The sequence below is a fragment of the Sus scrofa genome, chromosome 13, assembly GCF_054392235.1.
Source record: "Sus scrofa isolate SSC_HxYL_T2T_F1_AM1 chromosome 13, Sscrofa_HxYL_maternal_Yorkshire_Landrace_v2.0, whole genome shotgun sequence".
In the NCBI taxonomy this organism is placed as follows: domain Eukaryota; kingdom Metazoa; phylum Chordata; class Mammalia; order Artiodactyla; family Suidae; genus Sus; species Sus scrofa.
Genome location: NC_139395.1, coordinates 123,925,008 through 123,951,071, shown reverse-complemented (window position 1 = coordinate 123,951,071; position 26,064 = coordinate 123,925,008). Strand labels below are relative to the sequence as shown.

General features: G+C 40.8%; 1 protein-coding gene across 2 annotated transcripts in view; it reads left to right on the top strand.

Moving 5' to 3' along the window:
* The first annotated feature begins 2,392 nt into the window (after positions 1-2,392).
* The window catches only part of SLC7A14 (solute carrier family 7 member 14), a 122,914-nt gene continuing 99,242 nt past the window's right edge, over positions 2,393-26,064 (top strand). Inside the window, exons 1-2 of one of the 2 annotated variants that reach the window (XM_021068226.2) lie at positions 2,437-2,607; positions 9,102-9,175. The gene's annotated coding sequence lies outside the window, so the exon portion shown is untranslated. Of the gene's footprint in view, positions 2,608-9,101; positions 9,176-26,064 lie in introns of both variants that reach the window. The other variant, NM_001243461.1, reaches the window with a different exon arrangement.

The following is a 26,064-nucleotide window of genomic DNA, read 5'->3' as shown; positions in this document are numbered from 1 at the left end:
CATCTTCCTATCCTTTCATGCCCATAATGCATCTTGACTAGAATAAACTGAAGGTTTTCTCCAGTCCATAATGTTAACAGCTTGCATTTACTCACTCTTTACCCTTCCTCACTCTTTACCCTTCATGGTATGGCTTCTCATACATTATCCCATTTGAACATTACAACTAGCTCATGAAGAAAGTGGGCAGACATCTTTTCCATTGTAAAACTAAGACTCTGAGAGCTTTAGTGATTTGCCAAACATCATACAATAAATAACTGGCAGAGACTGCATTAAGACTCCAAACCTCTGATTCTTTAACTCTATGCTTTTCCTAAAATGTTTCTTATGGTTCTTGGGTATCCCATAAGATCTGATATACCCTGCAGGACTTTCATAAGCTCAAATTATTATGACGTCTTAAGACTTCAGACCTGGATGCTGGTCCAAGGTAGTAATGAACCTAAGCTAGGTGGACTTTCCCAGACTGTCCCGCCACTGTTCATTTTTCTGGGGAGGATGCAGGTCCTTTGAGCTAGAATCTACAATGTAAAGGTAGAATTGAATGGCCCCATTCTAAGGAGAAGGTGTCAGACAGCCAGTGTTCTTCTCAAACATAAGCCCAGTGAATTTGTTTCCAAGGATGGAGAGTTATGTCTCATTAGGTCCCACGTATTTTGAGGGCTTAGACCGAAGATCCAAGAATTCATATACTTTGTATCTAAATCAGTATATTCAAAGCATGTTAAATAATTCATTCTCTGATTAAGTCAAACATGTCTGGGTGTGTACCATGTAGTCCTCATCCTTTTGAGGCATAACATAGCTCTGGGATAGTCATCTTTTTTTTTTTTCCACTGTACAGCAAGGGGGTCAGGTTATCCTTACATGTATACATTTCTCCCCCCACCCTTTGTTCTGCTGCAATATGAGTATCTAGACATAGTTCTCAATGCTACTCAGCAGGATCTCCTTGTAAATCTATTCTAAGTTGTGTCTGATAACCCCAAGCTCCCAATCCCTCCCACTCCCTCCCTCTCCCATCAGGCAGCCACAAGTCTATTCTCCAAGTCCATGATTTTCTTTTCTGTAGACATGTTCATTTGTGCTAGATATTAGATTCCAGTTATAAGTGATATCATATGGTATTTGTCTTTGTCTTTCTGGCTCATTTCACTCAGTATGAGAGTCTCTAGTTCCATCCATGTTGCTGCAAATGGCATTATGTCATTCTTTTTCATGGCTGAGTAGTATTCCATTGTGTACATATACCACATCTTCCTAATCCAATCCTCTGTTGATGGACATTTGGGTTGTTTCCACGTCCTGGCTATTGTGAGTAGTGCTGCAATGAACATGCGGGTGCATGTGTCTCTTTTAAGTAGAGTTTTGTCTGGATATATGCCCAAGAGTGGGATTGCAGGGTCATATGGAAGTTCTCTGTATAGATTTCTAAGGTTGGGATAGTCATCTTAATAGAATCAGTGAAAAACTATAAGCCTTGTATATCTCTTGTCTCCATTCAGATGTTATTTGTCTAGCCTGAACTCCCAGTATACAAAAGATACTTCCATTCTACTGGCACAAATCACAATCTCCTTGTTTTCTGAAATATATTTTAACAGAGAGAAGGGAAGTACCCCCATTTATTGAGTTCCAAATATGTGTCCAGCACTAAGTCAGGAATTTTAAGAATATTCAGTTCCATGAGGGAGTCATTTCATATTTGAGAGAAGAAAGGCTAGATGTTAATCCCCCAAGGTCACGTAGACTGAAATTCCTGGTCAGTCTTCAAATCTCAAATTCTCAAATCTTTCTACTCATAAGATGTTGAGAACCCAAAGATAAACTTGACCTACTTGAGCTTGAGAGGAGGAGGAAGGTCCTGTCTTTTTTAGGAGGGGAGGGGAAATGAATCTTTCCCATCCTTTCTTTTCAGTAAGGCTGAGGGAGGTGGAAGAAGTTCAAGAGCGGCAAGGGCTCAGTGGAGGATGGGGGGGGGGAGGCGGGGGAGGCGGGGGATGGGGGAGCTTTCAGAGGGCAAGAAGCAGGTCTGGGTAACCAGCTTTTCTAATGCCAAGTCCAGCAGGGGTGTCGCTTCTGGTAGAGGCTGTGCATTCACAACCCATCCACACTGCAGAATCCTGCCTGATACTTTCCCAGGGCAAAGAATTGCCATCTCTTCCTCTTCAGACTCTGAAAGCCCGAAACAACTGGAAGCGGCACCCTGAGGTTCAGCAGGCTATGCAGGAGTTGAGAGTGGCAGGCGGCGGAGTGCGTTTGTGTGTGTGTTTTCCTGCGCGAGCGCGCGCATGCCCGCGCATGATGGGGGGTGGGCCTCTGGTGAGAGGCTTCGGCTCTGTAATGTAAGGGGTTGGGCAGCCCACGTGACTCTACGAAGGCGGAGATAGGGTAGCTGGAGGGAGGACTGACAGGCCGTGGGGAGGGGTGCGGGATAGAGGGGACAATCTGAATAATTGAGGAGGTGTTCGGCAGCAGTGGCTGCCTCCTGCCTTCCTTCGCCACCACCACCCTGCATCATAGTGGGAGAGACAGAGCTCGGCGCTCTAAGTGTGACCGCCAGCCATCAGCTCTGGCAGCCAGTTCATCTCCTCCAGTCCTCTGGTGAGTGAACATTCCCCTTCGCCGCAGTCTGTCCCCCTCCCAGCATCCTAGCTGAAGCCCTGCGAATGGGATGATAGCCTCTCGTTGAATGAACCGTAGAGCCGGAGCCACCGGGAGGGGGGAAGCGGGAACATGGCGCGGAGGCTGAGTGTGCCCTCAGGGAAGGGATCTCCTGGTAGAAGGAAGGACCTGGATCAGGGTCTCTGATCCGGAATGGGGCCTGGACAGCATCCACGTCCGAGTTGGGGGGCGCCAGGCTCCAACTCGCAGGGCTGTCTGGCGGGGATGATACAAATGCAGCTCCGGCGCGGCGCGAGCTAGAGGCGGAGGTAGGAGCTGCGAGCAGCATCCTGGCAGCCCGGGTCTCCACAGACGCTGGGCCTGTCCTCCCTCGCCGCCCGCCCCCCGCCCCCGGTGCTCCTCCAGCCCCTGGCATACACCCGGCCCGCGCAGCTCGGCTCTCGACCTCGGAAAGAGCCTACGGAAAGAAAGAGACGCCTAAGACCGAGGGGAGGGCAGGGAAACATCGGCCCTTTTACCTGAGAGCTAACTCTTCAAAGGGACTGTAGCTGAGCCCAGTGACCTGGCCAGGCCAGTGCGCTCCGAGGGGCACACAGGTCCCCAGAGAGCGGTGACACGCTGGGGGCGACGAGGAAGACGTGATGTGCAAAGTGTCCAGGAAAGCTCCCTGGCCAGAGAGGGCTGCCCTGGGGAAAGGATTCTCACCCCCACCTAGTCAGACCCTCCTCACCTTCTCCCTCCTAAAGCACGGTGCTAGGAATACAGAAGGCCAGAGTAGCGTCGCGCGACTTCCGAGGAGGAGTGCTGAACCTCCTTCTCGATCTTGAGTCGCCCACCCTAACATGTATTTTGTATTGTAAATGAAAAGTAAATAGAAGTCCCCAAATGACTAGAAGCAAAGTGAAGGCGGAGTAAAGACGCGGGAAGGCTGGAACTCCACAGCTCTGACCTCTTCCTGGAGCTCCTCTACCTGTGCCATTGAAGCCTTGAACTGAGAGGGAAAAACGAACCGGCCCATGGGAGGGATTCTCGCCAAAGTGGCAGGGCTGGTCACTGGCTGGAGTTGACAGAATGATAACCCGTCTCCTCTCCCTTCCCCATCCCCGACCCGAGCCCCCTCCAGTAAAGGGTCTGGGAGAACGACAGGATAAGGATAGCACTGGTCAGAAGCCTGGGCCACAGACAGGACAGCCGAGGTGGCGCTGTCCGTGGTGCTGAAAGTTCTTTGTGGCTATGAGCTAATACAGCCTAGAGCCTGGCGGCTCGCTGCTTGCCAACATTTCTCCTAACAGAAACTGCGTTAGAATCACGTAAAGGGGTTCAGGTGGAGCAAGCAGGTAAAGGTGTTATGCATTCCCTGGTTCTCTGCCTTCCCCCGGACTCTGTTTGAAAGGAGGTTTCCTCGCACTCCTGGGTAGAGGAGCAAGGGGCAGGTGTCACTCCAGGATTCAGCTTTAACTGACTTTGAACGGTAACGAATGTGGTAGCTCATTCTGTTTCCTCTGCCTGCGCGGTGAATCTCTCTGTTGGTAAAGTGTTGTAAACGCAGTTAGGGTTGCTGTTCCGATAAACACTTCTGTGGCTGTCAGGAACCAGAGAATTGTGAGGCTTCACAAAGGAAGTGGCTTCATTTACAGAGAGACTGAGCTTTCTTTTCCTGACTAAGGTTTTTCTCTCTTCAGCACACTTCTCTCTCCATGACACGTTATTTAGATCTCTAACCAGCACTGTGTGTTCCTTTTGACTAGTCTTTTACATTATGGGCTAGATGAGGAAGGAACTAAGCCAATTTTGGGAGACCAAGTTAAGAGTGTATTTAGTAAGAACCTATTATTTGGTTTGTCATATTATCTCATTCAAGCCTCAAAACAGCTGCTAACCATAGTATCACAAAGTTAAGAAAACTGAAGTTATGTATCTCAAATCCAGAGCTTGTATTCAAATTCAAGTCTGCTTAACTCTGAAGTCCAAGCTGTTTTCATGTCCTCATTTTGGCATTTGGTTTTGGATTGCTGTTATTGGAGAATATAACAATAGTCTGTCAAAGGGCCTGCTTTCTGTTTCACACACACTACTCTCTCTTCCAACTCTTTCTTCTTTAATCTGTTCACCCACCCACTGTCACTCACTCCCACCATACCAACTGCTTTTGTGCACGCTGCTTGAGATGCCACTTTTCACACAACTTGAGCTTCAGGATAGCAGAAACACATTAGAGGACTAAAACAGCAGCCTTTCCTGAAAGAACAGCAGGGCTTCAGGGAATCTGGAAGACTAGAACCCACTTGTGTTTTCACATTTAGAATTATACCCTTGAGTTACAGAGCTGGAATAACCTTAAAGATAATTAAACATCATTGTTTTACAAAAAGGAGAATTTGAAAACCAAAAAAAAAAATTATTATTAGCCTAAGTCACGTGACTGTAAAGTTAGGATTGGAACCCAGCTGACTTGACTCCAAGGCCAGTGCCCTTTCCACTACTCCCATGGTGCCTCAAATATTCTTCCATGATGCCTTCTTTGGTTATCTTTGACAAGAACATCAGCATAAGTCAACTGTAGTCAGTAATTATTAACACTTAAAATACATGCAGACCTCTTAACTACTTTTCCCTCCTGCTCTTTTCCCTCTGGCCTTGCTATTCCAGTGTTAGACCCAACATAACTGAGCTACTTGACACACCTTCTTTAGTAACTGTTTTTCCTATGGCAGTAATTTGCAAATGGGGATAGTGCTGTGGTATTTCTCTACTTGCCTTTATGTTGTCTGTATTTCCTCTTTTATGATCTATTCTTAACAAAATAATTTTTGCAAATTCAGGATTCCAGACAAGATGGCAAAATAGAAGAACTTGAGCTTATCCCCTTTCATCAAATTCAACTACCCTAAGCATCTTCCTATGTTCTCACTGATACTTGGAAGAGGCTTCAAAAAATATAGTCAGAAATAAAAGACCTAGTGCTAATATCTATCAAATCCTAAGCACTTTGCTAGGTTTTTCCATAAATCATTTCATTGAATTTTCACAATTCTGCCAAGTATAATTTTATTACAGATGGCCCTAGAGTTCTAGTCTATTCTAACATACAGAAACCATGATATTCTATCCATTTCTGCTAGCTTCTCTTTCAGCCCATAGTAAATCCTCGCCTTCATTAATTGTATTTTTATAGCCCTAGTAATTGCATTGGCAAGGATGAAATTTTTATATTGAATTGGGTAGTTCTATTCCACTCTAATATGTAGAATTTAGAAATTCAAATTCAAATTCAGTTCAAATGGCACTGTTCTGCTTTTCTATCACAATATTTACAACATATTCCTCCCATTTGTTATCCTTTACTTAAAGACCCCTTTTTGCCTTCTTAGTGCTAAGACTAACATTCTTCTTCAAATCCCCTGTAAAACCAATTAAGTCATAACTCACAATTAAATGCATAACTTCTATTGAATCCTCACTGGGTGAAACTGCAAGGATGCTACTGCTGGTGTGCTTGGCCAGTGACTGCCTTATTGGATAGTGCAGGTATAGATAATTTCCAACATTGCAGAAAGTTCTACTGGACTGTGCTGCTTTGGAAGATGCTTAAAACAACCTCACAGCAACTGAGAACATGAAATTGGGACTATGGACTTGAGACTTGGCTTTGAAACTTCTGCCAAGGAAGGATAAAAAACCATTTGTGCCTAGGACATCCTCAAAAGCCCAAAGATGTTCAAGACAATAAGGCTAGCAAGGACAGCACATGTCTCACTAAAGGAGCTGGTGACCTCTGGAGTTGCTTCACATGGATTCCATTTTACAATAGAGTAAAGTAAATGTTTCATTGTACTGTCCTGCTGGTTTCCTGAATTCCAACTTAGAAAAACCTAAAGGCTCTTATTCACACATATATATATGTACATAAGTATATATTATGTATATATCTTAAGCTAGATAGATAAGCAGATCTTAACACAGTCTTAACAAAGCAATGGATGATAACTTATACTCTGCCAGAGAAATGGCTGAGATATACTCTCAGCCTGATGCTGGTCAAGCATGCCATTCTCAGACCATTGTTGCATAAGGAATTAAAGGGGAACTTAGGGAGATTGTCAACTTTGGCCTTATCATTACATCGGCTTTAATAATAAACATCAGTTGTTGGCAATCACGGTTTCTTCATTTCATGGGAACCATTTATCTTTTGGAAGGACTTGTATTTTGGAAGGGAGAAAATACATCACCTCGGAGTTGAAAAAATTTAATTTTCACTGTCTTTAGCTTGAGAGATTTAAACGATTTTCTATCCCAGGAAATAAATACAACCAACAATGTACCTTTGAAGCTCATGCTGGTAGCACACAATCATTCACTTAATCAATTGATTGAGGCATGTCCTATATTAGCACAGAAATGCTCTGGTCTCCGATGTTTGGAACTAATATAGATTGGCACATGGGCACTTGATAAATATTTGCTGAATTTAATACTTGCTGTTCCAAGTCAGTTCATGCCATAAACTCATCAAGTCAAGAAATAAGCATTTCCCTTTCATTAATGAAACAGGAGACAAACCCAGAACATCATATATTACCCTGACATCCACATGCCTAGCACCTCTGGGGACATAGGTAGTGATGGCCAAGACAGACTGCAACTGAGAATTGTGGAACAAGGGACACATTAGCCCAAGGCTCTTGCATTTCACTCTGATGAGGCAACTTCATAAACTTAATGCTTAAATAGAGTTATATGTTATTTTTCACTTTTACTTTAGACAGATATTTGTTTCCTTTAGAAAGTATTTGATTGGCCTTCATGATTGTTGCACACAATGACTATTGTTCCTAAATTCGGAAAGAGCTTAGCTTAGAATGAAAACTCAGATATTAATTAAGGTCAAGAGCTGATGACATCACTGCCTGTCAGATCACAGAATATTATCCTTTTCCAGGAATAACTGGGCCTCACTTAAAAGTTTTAATTGGTGATTACTGACAAAAAATGAAAGAAAAACAGATCATTCTATTCTAGCAAGTCAATAACCAAATGCCTGGAATTAACCGATTCTTATTTGCCAAAAGCAAAATATTCCAACCCAATAAACTGTCCTACAAATGAGCAGGCAGTTTCCATGGCCTGTTCATTTTTTAAAATTGTTTTATTTCCTTTGTTTTTAAATTAATTATCAATTTAAAAAACAGTTGTATCCAGGTGTTTGAATATTCTGATGACAATTAGTTATTATGATTATAAAGATGTAATTGTTCATTAGAGAATATATTTATATATTATTGTGCCAATATTCTGTAACAATCACATAACCCGACTCTCTCATTTTGTAAACAGAGAGATCAAAGCTGAGAATGGTCATTCAAATTAACAGCAAAGGCAGAAGCAAGGCTTGAGCCTTCTCTCTCAATCCACTGATTTTAACATCATGAAAACTTGTTTTATCGATGAATTTAGCCACTAAACTTTTTCCAGCACTGATAAAAGTAGAAAAATGGATGTATTTGAATTTCGTATTATTTCCTTCACACCCCCAGGTGAACTACTATTCAAAGATAGTCAACAAACAGAAATTTCTTGGGTAGAATTATGAATCAGAAAAAAAGCATTCAAACTTCAGAATGCAAGAATTTGAGCAGGGATTTAACCCCTCTTACCTCCATCATCTTCAGCTCTAATACAAGAAATTTGCATTAAACACTGTTGCAAATCCTGCAAGCTGTAACATTCTATGGTTCCATGAAATGAGGCCAAGGATTTGAATAACCCATATTCTGTCTCATTTAACCCAAATAATCAAAAATAAATGAAGATTCTTATTTTTACTTCATTATTTATTGGAAGTTCTGATATTTCATGCTAGCACTTCACTCAATAACAATAATAATGACACTGATAATACTAGCTAATACCGATTTATATTTACTCTGACCCTATAATGTTGATAATATTATTATCCTCTTTTCACAGAAGAAAAAAACTGGATCCCAAAGTAGATAAATAACATGCCCAAATTCAAACACCTAACAAAGTTTGTGCTTTTAAGTACCATGCTACACTACCTCTTTGAAAACCATTAGTTCCTCAGTAATTGAAATGCATCATTTTTAGCCACTTCAAACACAAGTCCTTTTCTCTGAGAGATTTTTAACTTTACCTACATTTTCTAGCTAGAATAGCAATCAAGAGGGTAAACAGAACTTTGGGTCATTGGTTCTTATGCAACTATACAGGAATTTTCATTCTCTTTCTGCAAGATGACTCCTGTTCTTTTGCAAGTTAGGCCATAGAACAATTGTTTCAATGGATCAGTATTGAATGTGGGTGCTTTGCAGGATGTGTTTTTCTTAGAAAGTATGAACTGCCTGCATTGACAGAAATGAATGGATGTTGGTGCAGGATCCAGTACCTTCTACAGCTACCATCTACCACATCTTCACCATTCAATGGAGTTTTCTGGCTTTTGCCTCTAGGTTTTTGACTGAGTGACAATCCAGACAGCTTTTAAGGCAGAGAGGGAGAGTTTCCAGAGTGTTATTTCCTTGTGGTGAGTTCCAATTAAATGTAAGACTAAAACTTTCAAAATCACATGTGAAATTAATTTTTCTTTTTAAAAATTTTTATAGTTGATTTACAATGTTCTATCAGTTTCTACTATACAGCAAAATGACCCAGGTGTATGTATATATACAAACATTCTTTTTCTTACTTTATCCTCCATCATGTTCCATCACAAGTTACTAGATATATTTTCCTGTGCTATACAGCAGAATCTCATTACTTATCCATACCAAATGCAATAGTTTGCATCTATGAACCCCAAACTCCCAGTCCATCCCACTCCCTCCCCATCCCCCTTGGGAATCACTGGTCTTTTCTCTATGTCCATGAGTTTGTTTCTTTTCTGCAGATAGGTTCATTTGTACCATGTATTAGATTTCAGATATAAGTGATATCATATGGTATCTGTCTTTCTCTTTCTGACTTACTTCACTTAGTATGAGAGTCTCTACTTCCATCCATGTTGCTACAAATGGCAACATTCTTTTTTATGGCTGAGTAGTATTCCATTGCATATATATACTGCATCTTCTTAATCCATTCATCTGTTTAGGTTGTTTCCATGTCTTGGCTATTGTGAATAGTGCTGCAATTAACACAGGGATGAATGTATCTTTTTCAATGAAAATTTTATCTGGCCCAGGAGTGGGATTGCTGAGTCATATTATAGTTCTATATTTAGTTTTCTGTGGTACCTCCATACTGTTTTCCATGGTGGTTGTACCAATTTACATTCCCACCACCAGTGAGGGAGGGTACCCTTTTCTCCACACCCTCTCCAGCATTTGTTATTTGTTGATTTGTTAATGATGGCCATTCTGACCAGTGTGAGGTGGTACCTCATTGTAGTTCTGATTTGCATTTCTCTAATAATCAGTAATGTTGAGCATTTATTCATGTGACATCTGAATATCTTCTTTAGAGAAATGTCTATTCAGGTCTTCTGCTCATTTTTCAATTGGGCTGTTGGTTTTTTTGATGTCAAGTTGTACAAGTTGTTTGTATATTTTAGAGATTGAGCCCTTGTTGGTTTCATCTTTTGAAACTATTTTCTACCATTCTGTAGCGTTCTTTTTATGGTTTCCTTTGCTGTGCAAAAACTTGTAAGTTTGGTTAGGTAAAATTGGTTTATTTTTGTTTTTATTTCTGTTGCTTTGGGAGACTGACCTAGGAAAACATTTGTACTGTTGCTATCAGAGAATGTTTTGCCAATGTTCTCTTCTAGGAGTTTGATGGTGTCTTGTCTCATGTTTAAGTCTTTAAACCATCTCGAGTTTATTTCTGTGCATGGTGTGAGGGTGTGTTCTAGTTTTATTGATTTACATTCAGCTGTCCAGTTTTCCCAGCACCACTTTCTAAAGAGACAGTCTTGTTCCTATATTATATTCTTTCCTCCTTTGTTGAAGATTAATTGACCAGAGGTGTCTGGGTTTATTTCTGGGTTCTCTATTCTGTTCCATTGGCCTGTATGTCTGTTTTTGTACCAGTACCACACTGTCTTGACAACTGTAGCTTTGTAATATTGTATGAAGTCTGGGAGAGTTATGTCCCCTGCTTGTTTTTCCCCCCTCGGGATTGCTTTGGCAATTCTGAGTCTTTAATGGTTCCATATAAATTTTTGGATTGTTTTTTATTAAACCTACCTTACCAAATTAGTCAAATAGAATACATTACAGTATCCATCTATCTCACCGTGGATTTTAATATGTACTAAATCTACCCCTCATATCACAAGAAGGGCCAATGAGATAGCATTTGTTAAAACTCCTTGTATACCATAAAGTCTTTTTTTTTTTTGTCTTCTGTCTTTTTAGGGCCGTACTCACAGCACATGGAGGTTCCCAGGCTAGGGGTCTAATTGGAGCTACAGCTGCCGGCCTATGCCACAGCCACAGCAATGCCAGATCCAAGCCATGTCTGTGACCTACACCACAGCTCATGGCAACACTGGATCCTTAACCCACTGATCAAGGCCATGGATCGAACCTGCAACCTCATGGTTCCTAGTCGGATTCGTTTCTGCTGTACCATGATAGGAACTCCCTAAACCATAAAGTCTTTACAAAAGAAAGGAATGGCTTTTCCTTTCAGTTCTTAGTCAAAAGTGACTCTCAACTTGCTTATATCAGTCCTGAACCAGGGTTGACAGCTCAAAGTCTTTAGGATTAAGAAGATCTTAGATCTAAGCTTGCATGTCTAGAAAATGGTAATTACAATATGGGAGGCTTCCTGATTTCTTCTAAAATTAGTGGTTCTCAACCTCAGGGCAGTGCTATCTCATTAGAGGGTTGTTTTTTTGTTTTGTTTTGTTTGTTTTTTTACTGTTACAGACACTAGGGAGGGGTTATTACTACTGGTTTTGGTGGACTGGGATCAGGAACGCTAACTATCCTGCCCAAGACAACCTGTACAATAAAAAAATACCCACCCAAAATGCCAATAGCACTGCTCCTCCAATGAGAAATAGTGCTTAAAGTGAAATGCTGTTCATGCTTCCTAATTCCCCAACTAATACAGACAGAGACAATTTTACTTTTGGTATCCTTACCCAGGTGAAATCCAGCCATACTCATGTGAGGTCTACAGCAGCTCAGAAGTATTTCTTGGGTTCCAGTAATTTCATTAAGTAAAATATAGTGTCAAATCAGTGGTTTTCAAACTGGCCTTCAGAAGTTTATATAGAAGCCACTTTCAACTTCAGTAGGGGCAAGGAGGTCCAATAGAGAAACATGCCCATATTGCAAGACCCAGAGCAAACACTGGCATTTGAGGACCCCAAACTAGTGAATATGATTCTGAAAAACACCTCTTTTGCAGTTCACTGGAGAAACACTGGGTTATGCTCTTACTTTGTTACAAGCATGCATCTAGCTCAGCACTGGCACAATCCCTGTCCTCAAATCACCAACACTCCAGCAGTCAGACATGTAAACTCCTCTAATTATCTATGCAATGTGACATATATGCTCTAACATGTTATGAGGGGGCCTCCAGAAAGAGACCAGGGAATGACTCACCTCCACAGAGAAATTGCAATTAAATCATACTTTGAACAATATGTAATATTTTCTCATGTGGAAAATGAGATGGAAAGCTATTGTAGAAATGGGAACAACATAAGCAAATGCTGGAAGTGTGGATGAAAATGACATATGTGCAGACTGATGTGGTTAAGTAGACCTGCCTGGAGAATGGTAAAAGTTCTTATTGGAAAGACTCTGAAGAAACTTGAATACAGCTGAGTGGATGTATTTTTTCAGCCTAGAGCTTATCCTTTGAATAGGGTTTTTATGAATATTTGGGGAATGTCACTGAACTCAAGGCCGGTTCATGGCCGACATCAGAATCATGAAGTCTAATCTTATAGCTAAAAGGAACTTCAGAAATCATCCCAGCCAGCCTTCTCCTTTACTTATGTGTTACAGCTGAAGTAATTAAAACAGAGATGTTAAGTGACTTGCCTAAGGTCAGTCAGCAAATTAGGGATAGGACAGACTAGAGCCCCATTCATCCTCTTAGTTCATAGCATTGTGTCCTGCTCTGTACTGCCTTCAGGAATTTTACTCATCACTGAAGCACAATCCAGTGTAACACACAATGTGATTATTAAAGATTTATGAAACTGCACATTTTCCATTGCTCACTATTAAGACATGGTTCCTTCATAACAACCAAGTGATAGATCAGACCCTGAGCTGCTTCTATATGAGAGCATTCTCTTCAGAAACACAGACAAGCAGCACACCCAACACATGGGCATGGCATTCTTCCCCCGCCTCACACACCCTCCCCTGCCTCCTCGTTTCAAACTGCCAGAGATTATAGAGGCACAGCCTGAACAGAAGGCATCTTAATCTCTGGTGATTCTGTAAATAATATGCTGTTCATACTTGCATATAAATGATCACAGCCTCTCTATTTTCCAGATGAAGGAGACTTCAAAAAGATGAAGTTGCCTGTACACAGAGCATTTCAGAGATAGGATTTCAGGCTCCAGAGCACCAACCCTCTTCACAGCAGGGTTAAATTTTTCACCCACCTCCACACTCCTAGTGATTTATCCAAGCTTATGTTTGTTTCTGTTCTCTCTCTCTCTCTCTTTCTCTCTTTTTCTCTGCTTTTTAGGGCTGCAGGTACAGCATATGGAACTTCCCAGACTAGCGGTCAAATTGGAGCTACAGCTGCCAGCCTGCGCCACAGCAACTTGGGATCCAAGCCGTGTTGGCGACCTACATCAAACGTCAGGGCAATGCCAGATCCTTAATCCACTGGTAAGGCCAGGGATGGAACCTGTGTGCTCATGAATACTAATCAGATTTGTTTCCACTAAGCCAAACGAGAACTCCCAGACTTATGTTCTTAAATTTCACCCCATGGTCAAGTTAGTCTGTGCATATTTAGGTTCTGAAATTGCTTATTTCCCACCTCTTTCTCTGGCCACCTTCCCTCCACCTCACTTCCAATATACATCCAATAGAGATCATCTAAGTGAATCCACTCATTTTACAAGAGATGAAGCTGAAGGCCAGAGAGGGGAAGCCACCTGCTTAAGCTTGCACAGCTAAAAACAGCAGTGTAACCAGACTAGATTCTCTGACTCCCAGTCCCATGCTTTTCCTCCATAACAAGCTGCTGCTTTTCAAGGGTAGATAACAGATCATCTTCCCATTCTCCACACCTCCCATTCACTGCATAACCACATAAGGATGGATGCACTGTGCTCAGATGCACATTCTAGGACCTTGTTTAGAATACCCGCAACTTATCATCCCCCACATTGTAATGATCCACCTATCATACTAAGAAGCTGATTATGGAGGGCACTTTCTAGTCTAGAGGATATATGCGATCAATGCCATCAAGGCAGAGATTACCATAGAAAACAGTGTGCCCAAGAAAAAAGAGGGCAGGGTCCATGACTCCTATCATTTGATAATGAAGCAAAGTTTATCCTAAATTCACTGTAAGTAGCAGGTTATTAGACTCCTTATCCCAGAGACCAGATAAGTGGGTAACTGGATAAATTTAAGCAAGATTGGTAGTTGCCAATTAAAAAAAAAAAAAAAAAAAAAAGACAACTCCCAAACCAAACCAATTCTGCTTCAAGGGCAAAGTGTTTTGCATAAATTGATCAGCATGGTGCATTTAATTTAATGTACACAAGGTATACAGTGATAGGGTTTTTCTTTCTTAGAAAATCAAGGAAACTCACATTTTCTGTTTAAATTCATTCTGAAGAGTCATTTAAAGACAAAAACGGAGTTCCCGTTGTGGCACAGTGGTTAATGAATCCGACTAGGAACCATGTGGTTGCAGGTTCGATCCCTGCCCTTGCTCAGTGGGTTAACGATCCAGCGTTGCCATGAGCTGTGGTGTAGGTTGCAGATGCAGCTCGGATCCTGCGTTGCTGTGGCTCTGGCGTAGGCTGGTGGCTACAGCTCCGATTCGACCCCTAGCCTGGGAACCTCTATATGCCGTGAGAGTGGCCCGAGAAATGGCAAAAAGACAAAAAATAAATAAATAAATAAATAAAATAATAATAAAGACAAAAACATATGGTGTTTCCATAAAAACTGTATTGAAAAGAGAATTAGGGAAGAAATCTAAGAACTGGCTTCTCAGGCAGGGCTTCATGGGGTCATGATTGTTTCACAGTCTGACCAAGCTCACTAGGTATAGAAATTCGATTTTTATCAGTTTTATAAAGTCTTCTAGCTCTGCAGAATCAAGAAAACTGAATGAGTGATCAAAGCTGACCTGTGAGCACAACATTGGGATCAATGGAGTTGGACAGACAGTTTCATGAAATTTGCCAAGCCAGGCTGCAACAGGGACTAGAGATTTCTTTCAAATTCCACTCAAGAATACTTTTCAGGTTGCTAGAATAGTTGTGCTTTTCAGTAGGAGGTCTTGTTTCCCCTTTCCTAGTGTTGGAGAAACTTTGGAAAATTATTTCAGTGGAAGGTAAAGACTTTATCTAGTCTTTATGTATCATCCATTGTCTGTTAGGATATTATTTCATACATGTTATAACTTCTTAATTCATAGCCCGTCTTTTATCAGTTAACATGCTAGTCTCCTTTAAGGAGTTCTCATAGATGTTTCAGTTTAACCACCAGTCATGAATAAGCCACCCTAGTGGTTGAGTTATTTCTGTAAGGGGCAAATCTCTTGTACTATGTGCTGATTCTGTTTATTCCACTTCAGAGGGTGCTGTGATCTGACCCTGCTCTGAGAGCACCGGGTCTGGTTTATCTTTGTCAGTCATCTTCGCATGTGGACCCTGACATTTGAAACTGTATTCATTAGTCACTTTCAATACAGAAAACATTCATGGGGTGACTATGACTCATCCACAAAAATGCCAAAGAATCAACTCTCAAAAGGTTCTTTAAAAATCAGACAATATCATTACCTCTGAAAGAGGTCTGACAATCATTTTATCTATTTTTCTTCTCCCCTTGGGCTGACTAGTTATTCTGGTTCCAAGCAGACACAAACTACACAGACGGTTGGGATTCATTTTAAGTTCTTTTCTAGTCACACAGACTTTTGACACACTTTCTATTCCAGCATCAAAACATAGAGGAAGAAAATATCTGAATGAGTATAGATGGTTGTGCCAGAAATAAATTCTTAATATAGACAATGAAAACATGCCACTATAGAACTTAACTGTCAAAACAGAAACAAGACTTCTGTTTCAATACTGTCTCAGTGACTAGCCTGTGTTCTTCTTTTCTGCCCCCAAGTCTATTCCAAACCACAGTTGTAGATAAATACTATGGTGTCAACACAGTACAATAGGAATTTGGGGAGAATTTGTCAACTGAGCCTTTTGAGGTTATCTCTTTACACATGTAATTCCAAAATGGCAGGTTACTGAGTGTTCTCAAAGTCAAGGGTAATTACATTATAATCATACACCATAACACTTCTGATCATAGTAACAACAGCTCACATTTACTCATTTAATCCTATGATGTAAGATTATTCCAGTTCTACAAATGAGAATTATCGAGTTTAAATGACTTGTCCAAGGTCTCACAGCCAGATTCAACTGCTGTGCCATATGACACCAAAATCCTCTCCATTCCTACTACTCATCCACAACATTAAAATTCTTTCTGAAACAGGCTAATCCTAATGTATCTTACATAAGTGCTGGATGATAAAAATGACTTGGCAGGTTTACCCTCATGGCTTTATCAGAGGACTAGACCCAGAGTTCCAAAGACTTGGTGTAGAACCTTGGGCTACTCATACATTTTCTAGGTTTCAGACACTCCATCTCAGAAAGAGAAAAATAGTGGCTCTCTATTCATTCAGTTATTCACTCATTCAACAAATATACTAAAAACTGAAGCTACAATGGGAAAAAATACAGAGGAACTGTTAATAAAAATAGGAACCTCTGCTCAGTATATTGTTGCTAAAATAAAAACACTGGAGTTTCTGCTGCAGCACGGTGGGTTAAGAACCTGACTGCAGCAGCTCAGGTCACTGTGAAGGTGCAGGTTCAATCCCCAGACCAGTACAGTGGGTTAAAGGATCCACATTGCTGCAGATATGGCATAGGTCATAGGTATAGCCATAAAAAGAAAACAAAACAAGAATAACAAAAAATGACTAAGTCCCAATTGCCTAGGTTTGCATTTATGATTTATTGCTTTGATTTAGTCTTCTTAATCAGAGAAGTGATTTGAATTCTTTCATGTAACTGTCAAACAAACAAAATTACAGGCCCAACTGACCAATGTAATGCCAGTTACTACTTACAAAAACAATGGCATGGACCCTCAAGGTTCTTGTGAATGGTTTCTGAAGACAAATTTGTTCTAAACAGTCAACGATGCACAATAATACATCTCTAGACTTGAAATAAATTAAGGTTATAGAACTTCAAAGTGCATTTTCATTTGCCTACAGGAACTCATTTCTTTCCATGATGGCTGAGATTATGTGATTACCCCAAAGCAAGAACATAGTACAGGAAAACTAATAAGCTGTAATGGCAAAGGGATATTTATTAAGCAAAACAGAAAGGGGGATTTGAAAGGAAGGGAAGTAACTTGAAAGGCCATTTTGATCCATTTAAGAGAATTCTAAAGTTTAATCTTGGTAGACTAATGGATACTAAGAAAATGTTGAATGAGAGTAAAAAAGGAAAATTAAGTCTACAAAGAAGGAAGGGGAAAAGACTGCATTCTTTCTAAAGTACTTTCCTTCACAGGAAGAGCTGGAGTGGAAGGCATGGGGACATGTGCTGCACAGTGAAAAGTGAGATGCATTTCTTATCCCCCAGTCAAAGACTTTACCAGTGTTCCTGGCTTGGGAGTAAGAGGTATATCTCACACATAAATAAGCAGATGGTCCTTTCTCAGTTCTGAATCATTCAGTTTGTCCCCAATTTTCGGAAGTCACTTGCAAAAGGCATCATCACGAAGCTCTTAACTAATGATCCAGATTCACCAAGCCCAGAAGCCTAATTTATATACAGGAAACTATTTGGATTTTAAGGTAATTTTCTCTTCTTAAGACAAGAGACATCAAGCCTTCCCTGGCAAAAGGCCAAAACAAAAACAAACTCAAAAAATCAAGGGGGACCCACTGCCACTAGAAAATGAAGTAAATTTGCCAGCTAATCTCACAGCTTAGCTCATTTGCAGAGCCAGTTTCTAATCAAAAAGTAGGATAATATCAGCTGTAAATGGAATGTTAAGATGTAGCTTAGAGGTGACTGCATCACATCACTCAGGATGGTCTGTTTTAACTTTGTTTTAATGTAAAGCAAAGGTCTCAGTGTCGGCTTTTTGGTTTTTTAATGAACTATAAGGTGATCTTCACCAGAATTTGTTTGCTGCTCAGCTATTTAGAGTTTTTTGGAGAACTGATTCATTATAAGCTCGATGGCTGTAAGATCAGTAAAACTTGGAGTTCCCATCATGGCTCAGTGGTTAACGAATCCAACTAGGAACCATGAGGTTGCCGGTTCGATCCCTGGCCTTTCTCTGTGAGTTAAGATCCAGCGTTGCTGTGAACTGTGGTGTAGGTCGCAGACGAGGCTCAGATCTGGTGCTGCTGTGGCTCTGGCATAGGCCGGCGGCTACAGCTCTGATTGGACCCCTAGCCTGGGAACCTCCATAGGCTGTGGGTACGGCCCGAGAAAAAGACAAAAAGACACACACACCAAAAAATCAGTAAAACTCATCTCTCCTGGTCCTTGATTGTTGAGCTAAGGAGATTAGACTTTAAGCCACAGCAGTGAGAGCCACCACAGGTTTTGGTACAGTAAAGTTGAGACCAGAAGAGTGACAGAAGGTTCAGGCAACAGTGAGTGGGAAGATGAGGAAAACAGAGAGGGGGTGGAAATAGAAAAGTCAAGTCAGGAGAGTAAAACTGTGAAAAAAATGTACAAGAAAAAGCATTTCATAGCTATAGAATGAGAGACCATTGTTGCTATTTCTTGGCTGGTGTTGAACCACGTCGCCTGGATCTTGAGATGAGCACAGCTCCCAGGACTGCAGAGAGAGAGTGAGTGCCCTCTCTCCTGGGCTTCGACCTGACTCATGGGCGCCCCTCTTTCAGCTGACAAAAGCCCCTCCTCACTTGTAGTGAAAGGGTTGGTGGGGATGGCCGGAAGTGCAGATGGGGAGGGGGGGATGCGAGGAGGGAACCAGATGAGTTTTTCCTGCCTGAAACCAAAATGGTGCCAAAGATACACCATGGGGAAGTAGAATCTGGGTGGCAGTATAAGATCAGCCTCTCTCTAGCTGTGTGTGCTTCACCTCGCACAGGTCTCTTTGCTTTTCTAGGCCCGAGATGCCTCCTCTAAGACAGAAAGGTTACCATGCATGGATGATTGCCATGGTTCTTCCCAGCTTGAACATTTATAACATCAGCAGTATAATATTAATCTAAAGATTCACTTCATGGACCACATTCAATTCAATTCGGTTCTAGTGTGGACCACTATAGAAAATGCCAAAGCTCTTTGGGGTTTGATTGCCTCCCTTTATTTTTCTTTCCTCCATTTCTTGTATTTTTCCATTATTTTTCTGATTCATTAGTTTTCCCCTCATCCATTTTTTTCTTCATTTTCTGGTGGCAGCAGGGAAGGGGCTGTTTCAATAGGACAAGAAGCTGAGATCATCTGTTTATTGATAGCACATGGAAAAGCCAGGGCCTAGACAGCCAGCTCTTTTCCACATCATTCTGCTGGTGCCCCTCAGCCTTACACAAGCAAGAAGAGGTGCAGGGCTGGACTCAGGCTCCCTTATGACTTTTTTTTTTTTTTTTTTTTTTTTTTTTTTTTGTCTTTTTAGGGCTGCACCTGCAGCATATAGAAGTTCAAGTCAAATCAGAGCTGCAGCTGCCGGCCTACACCACAGCCACAGTATTGCCAGATCCGAGCTGCCTCTGTGACCTACTCCACAGCTCACGGCAAGGCCCAATCCTTAACCTATTGGGTGAGGCCAGGCATCAAACCTGCATCCTCATGGATACTAGTCAGGCTCGTTACTGCTGAGCCATGGAGTAACTCCATGATTATTTTATTTTATCACTGCTTTCTCCACCAAACTGTAGGCTCCCCGATGTTCTAGACAACTTTCTCCCTTACTCCCTGCATGCAAACCAAGCGAGGTGACTGTTGCCACTCCCCTTTCCCTAGGAAAAGTAATAAAGATGGAGGTGATTTACACAAGTCTTGTTGTAGTTCAACTTGACAATAATTAATATGCACATGCACATTACACACACAGCCCCAGACTATCTACAACTGCCTCTGTTTAATCTTGGCCAAAATCAGCCAGTCAGCAGAGCCATGGAGGCCTCATTTCCAAGGAAAGGACCAGACTCTGAATTAGTCACTTATCTTTTAGTCCCTTGAACTACTATTGCACTTGAGAACCATCAGCTCCTTGTCTTCCTCATTTCAGTTGGAGCTGAGCTCAGCTAGTCTCCCCCATTTTGCTGCCCTGCTCACCCCCACCTCCAGTCCACAGCTTCCAACGCCCTACTCCAGTGTCTCACTCCCTATACCAGCCCAGTTAATATTCTAAGGGCAACTTGGTTATCTCAAGAGAGAGAACCAGGCTGGCATAGGAAGTAAAAATCTATTTCTCCTGGTCCTCATAGCTTAGAGATTGCCCCCTAACAATCCAGGACTCTGCAATGAGAACCAGACTTGACAGCTAGAAATACTTTAAAAATAAAACACTCGGAGGTCCTGTCGTGGCTCAGCAGAAATGAATATGATTAGCATCCATGAGGACACAGGTTCAATCCCTGGTCTCGCTCAGTGGGTTGGGGATCCAGCGTTACTGTAAGCTGTGGTGTAGGTCTCAGATGCAGGTCGGATCTGGCATTGCTGTGGCTGTGGTGTAGGGCCGGGGCTACAGCTCAGATTCAACCCCTAGCCTGGGAACCTCCATATGCCGTGGGTGTGGCCCTAAAAAGACAACAAATAAAAAAATAAAAATAAAGCACTTGATACCCAAGAAAGGCCTATATCAATCTACCTAGAGCCCAAATCTGAAAAGATGAGGAAAAACTTAGTTTCCAAAGAAAGTACTAAAGTACTAAACTTAGTTTCCAAAGAAAGTACTAAAGTACTAAAGTACTTTTCTATACAAAGAAAGTATAGAACATGTAGAGGTAGCAGTTGGTCCAGCCCCATCTCCTAGAGTAATAACAATAATATCTGTATTTTAATCTAGTATGTACCAGGCAGTTCATATACATTAAAATGAATGAGCACAATAATCCTATTAGGTGAGCATTTTATGCCCATTTTTTAGATAAAGAAACCAAGGCTCAGAAAAACTATAAACTTGTAACAGGTGGGAGAGAGTCTCTAACACAGATCTGTCTGACCTCAGAGACTATAGCCTAATACTTTTGCAAAAGGATAAACTGCTAGAACTTAAAACTTAGTGAAATAAAACCAAAGCCAATGAAATGGAGGCAGACCTCCTGGATCCTGGGACTGCTACCTCTAACCAGGGTGTGACCCTGGGTACACCTTCTCCTTGTCTATGAAATGAGGGTTTCAGATCCAATTACTTCTTCTAGCTCCAGCACCTGGCAGTGTGCTTTCTAGTCCCTGTGTGTCTCTTTCACCAGCAGCTAGAATCTTACCTCACCACAATAGATCTCTAACAACAGGAGGTGGCACTTCAAAGGCTCTGGAAATGACTCAAAAAAAAATCATTCTGTTCTCCAGAGAGAACCTATAATTTATGTGACCGTGATTACCCACTGATTAGGGCCAGTCTAGGCAACATTCACCACTGTTTATTCCACCAGCATTCCACGCCACAGCATGCTGATGACGTTGGAGAGGCTCTGTGCTCAATTTTCTGTCACTCATGTGTTTAAAGGGGATAGTGACTCAAAAATGAGACAGGATAAAAGATTACACACCCACACATACCTCTTATGTGAAAACCCACTACAAGAACACTTTAACAGTAGGTAGGGGTAGGGTTATTTATAGGCAAGGATTTTTCATTTAATAAAAGGAACCACCAAGGAGTTCCTGTCATGGCTCAGTGGTTAACGAATCTGACTAAGAACCATGAGGTTGCGGGTTTCGATCCCTGGCCTTGCTCAGTGGGTTAAGGATCCAGTGTTACTGTGAGCTGTGGTGTAGGTTGCAGATGTGGCTTGGATCCCGCGTTGCTGTGGCTCTGGCGTAGGCCGGCGGCTATGGCTCTGATTTGACCCCTAGCCTGGGACCCTCCATATTCTGCAGGAGCGGCCCAAGAAATGGCAAAAAGACAAAAAAAAAAAAGGAACCACCAAGATTCCTAAATAATGTCTGTTTACAGTTTATCAGAGACTGAACTTGAAGGAGAGACAGATATTAAATTCAATGCTGACTGAATGCAGCTCAAAACCAAAGGGGGAACATGTGTTAATTAATGTGAAAATAGAATATTCTATTTGCATAAGTTTGCTTTACTTACAACATTTAGGAACCAGTATTTGCTGAACTGTGAATGTACATGTGAATGTACTTTTTTATGGGTACAAATCTATACAGAGGGGCTGGATGCACCCTGGTGAGAAAGGAAGAAAGGGAAATGGAGGCAAGATGTGAGGGAGCCCCATTTCTGCTTAGACAGGCAACGTGGCAGAAAATACTCTATAGACTTTAAAAAAAAAAAAAAAAGGAAAGAGGAAGTATGTTACTAGAGGAGAGGATAATATATGATGCAATTCTTTGAATTTAACAACCAAAAATGAAACTTTGTCTAAGCCATTCAGAATATCAATATGGCTCCTTTGGTCAACATGTTAGTCATTAAAGAGAGTTTCACAAGCAAAATCAGTATTTCTTGTAGCAAGGCCAGCAACCAGACGATGCCAACATAAACAGTACTTCCCAGGAAGAATCAGGAAATCTTATTACTGCCTCTGTGGTTCACCATATCCTGACCCACAAACAACAATACATTATCAACAGTACCCCATGGATAGCCTTTTAAGGTTTATACCACTTTTCTACATGGTATTTCTTATTTAACCCTCTTTACAACTCTGCAAGGTAAGCAGAACAAATATACTATCTTCATTGTGTGGACAAACTGAGGTTCAAAAAGGTAGAATAATTTGTCTAAAGATTAGTCTAAAGCCCTGGACTTCTGACTCTTAATCCAGTGCTCTCTTCACAATACCCCAATAGGTTCTGAGGCTTAGGGCACCTCCAACTATATCAGTTCAAGTGGAAAACAGCTTATATACACACACAGCAATAGCCCACACAGGCAAGTTTGTGAATCAATTAACAAACATTTGTTGCAAGAAGTTTGCTAGGTTTTTATATTAACTCTGAAAAAGACTAAAACATGGGTCACATCCTCAGAAAGCTGACAGCTGTGGAGCCTAGACTGTGAAGGAACTTAAGGCCACAATATGTATTATCAGAAGTGGTATTAGCATCAGTTAAGGCTCAGGTAATGAAGAAGTGAGAGAGTCAGAAGAAAAACATGGATGAGTGAGGGTAAGAAGGGTTATAAGACCCAAGACAGGGCACTAATGCTTAAGAACTTGGCACTGAAGGTCCATACAGGAAGGATTGTAGATTTAGGCCCACTGGAAGAGGGGAGTTGGAACTGAAACCCCCTAAAAAGATTTAGGACCCTCAAAAGGCCTAATTCTCAGTGAAAGGAGAGACAAGAAAAATCCTACTCACCACATTAGTGATCATCAAGGACTCTTGTCTCTGCCCAGTGTTCTGAATAGAGAACAAATAAAGTCTTACATGAGAAATCAAAACCTCAAGCCTTTCCATGCAAGGGTGGAGTCTATATTCACATTATTCACTTGGTATGAGAATCTAACATAAAAGGCTGAGAATTTAACATAAAAGTTGGGCCACAAATACCCAAGAGGCACCTGGCAGAAGAAAAATGAAAAACAACTCTGGAAGGTTACTCCCACAAGGTGAGATGGGATAGCCCAGACACAACAAACTCTGCTGAAGTTTGCTCACAATTGAAAATTATAAAACACATAAAAAATACTCTCCCATGAGTCAGAATGAGTAAACACAAAGAACTAGAGCTTATCCCAATAACCTGAGATAACAGGAAAGCTGAAGGAGACTATGAAATAAGTGTGTTTAAAATAATCTAAAAACTAAAATAAAGTGGGGAAGAGACCACAAAGAAAGAACAAGATATCATGAGAGAAAAATTAATAAATGGATTTGCAAAAGAACCAACTGAATTTTTAGAAATGGAAATATAATCATTGAAATTTTAAGCTTAAGGAGTCAATATGACATGGTAAGAGAGAGAATCAGTGAACTAAAAGACAGATTTAAGGCAATTATACAGGATGCAATAAAGAAAAATAAAAGGGGGAGTTCCCGTTTCAGCTCAGCAGTTAAAGAATCTGACTAGCATCCATGTGGACGCAGGTTTGATCCCTGGGCTCACTTGGTGGGGGTCTCAGATACGGCTCAGATCTCACGTTGCTGTGGCTGTGGTGTAGGCCAGCAGCTATAGCTCCGATTTGACCCCTAGCCTGGGAACCACTATATACTGTGTGTGTGGCCCTAAAAAGAAAAAAGGAAAGAAAGATAAGAGTCCGATATATGAAAACACCATTAAAAGACAAGGAGAATAAGAAGTAAGAAAGAAACATGTAGGCAATACTATTCGAAAATATAATTCCCGAAAATTTTCCAGAATTTCATAAAGATATGAATTCTCACATATAGATAACCACCAGTTCTGAGCAGGATAAATGAAAATAAACCCACACCTAGATATATGTAATAAACTTCAGAATCCCAAAGACAAGACAAAAAAAATCCTAGGAGTTCCCATCGTGGCTCAGTGGTTAACGAATCCGACTAAGAACCATGAGGTTGCAGGTTCAGATCCCTGGCCTTGCTCAGTGGGTTAAGGATCTGGGGTTGCAGTGAGCTGTGGTATAGGTTGCAGATGCAGCTCTGATCCCGCATTGCTGTGGCTGTGGCGTAGGCCGGTAGCTACAGCTCTGTTTCGACCCCTAGCCTGGGAACCTCCATATGCTGCAGAAGCAGCCCAAGAAATGGCAAAAAGACAAAAAAAAAAAAAAAATCCTAAGTGTAGACAATGTGTATAAAAAGATTACCTAGAAAAGAACAATAGTGAAATCTCAGCACTCTTTTCAATGGCAACAATAAATATCAGAAGACAACAGAATAATACATTCAAAATATTGGGGGAAAATAACTGTCAATTAGTATTTTATATATTTTTGGAGTAAGCCTGAAATAAAGACATTTTCCAACAGACTAGTTAGTCATTCAGAGACCTCCAATGAAAGAACAACTAAAGAATACTCTTCTAGAGGAAGAATATTGAACCCAGAAGAATAATGAGCAAGGAAAGAAATTGGCAACTTGTAGGTTAAAGATAAATAAATACCTCTTTATCAAAAATAAATAAATAAACAAAAATAAAGGATAATGACCAAGGCAGTGAGGACTTAAAAACAAGGCAGAAATAAAATAGCAGCCAACAATAACACTGAAGAGTGAGGGAAATTGATAAGAACAAAAGGAGTTAAACGCAATTGTTTCATGCAGAATGTAGACAAAGATATTAACTAGTTCCATATTTTACATTAATACATTATATTACATACATTAAGTAACTAACAAAAACTAACAAAACTAATAAAAATAACAAAAATAACCGCTTGTATAACAACCAAATGAGTAAAAATGAAAACTTATTCGGTCCTAATGGAAATTTTTTAAAAAGGGGGAGGAGGAGAAAAAAAAAAGGACATGGTAAATCCACAACACATAATAATATGTGGAAAAAGTCTAAATATTCCAGTAATCCAAAAATATAAACATATTAAATGAGTAATTTTAAAGTTATATGGTGGATTTTTAATATTTTATTTAAGGGATATACTTAAAAAACTAAAGATACAGAAGGTTCCAACATTAAGGGAATAGAAAAAAATGTAATTAACATATTCAAATACTAATCAAAAGAGGATGTTATAGCTGCTAACATTGGATAAAATAAGGAGTTCCCTTCGTTGCTAAGCCATTAACGAACCTGACTAGGATCCATGAGGATGTGGGTTTGATCCCTGGCCTTGCTCAGTGGGTTAAGGATCCAGCATTGCTATGGCTGTGGCGTAGGCCGGCAACTACACCTCTGATTCAACCCCTAGCCTGGGAACCTCCATATGCCATGGATGTGGTCCTAAAAAAAGCAAAAAAAAAAAAAATTTGAACAAAATAATTGTAGTATAAAAATACAATTATTATAAACAAAAATTACTATAAAATAATGATAAAAGGAACAACTTACCAGGAATATATAATAATTCTGAACCTGTATAACCCTAATATAA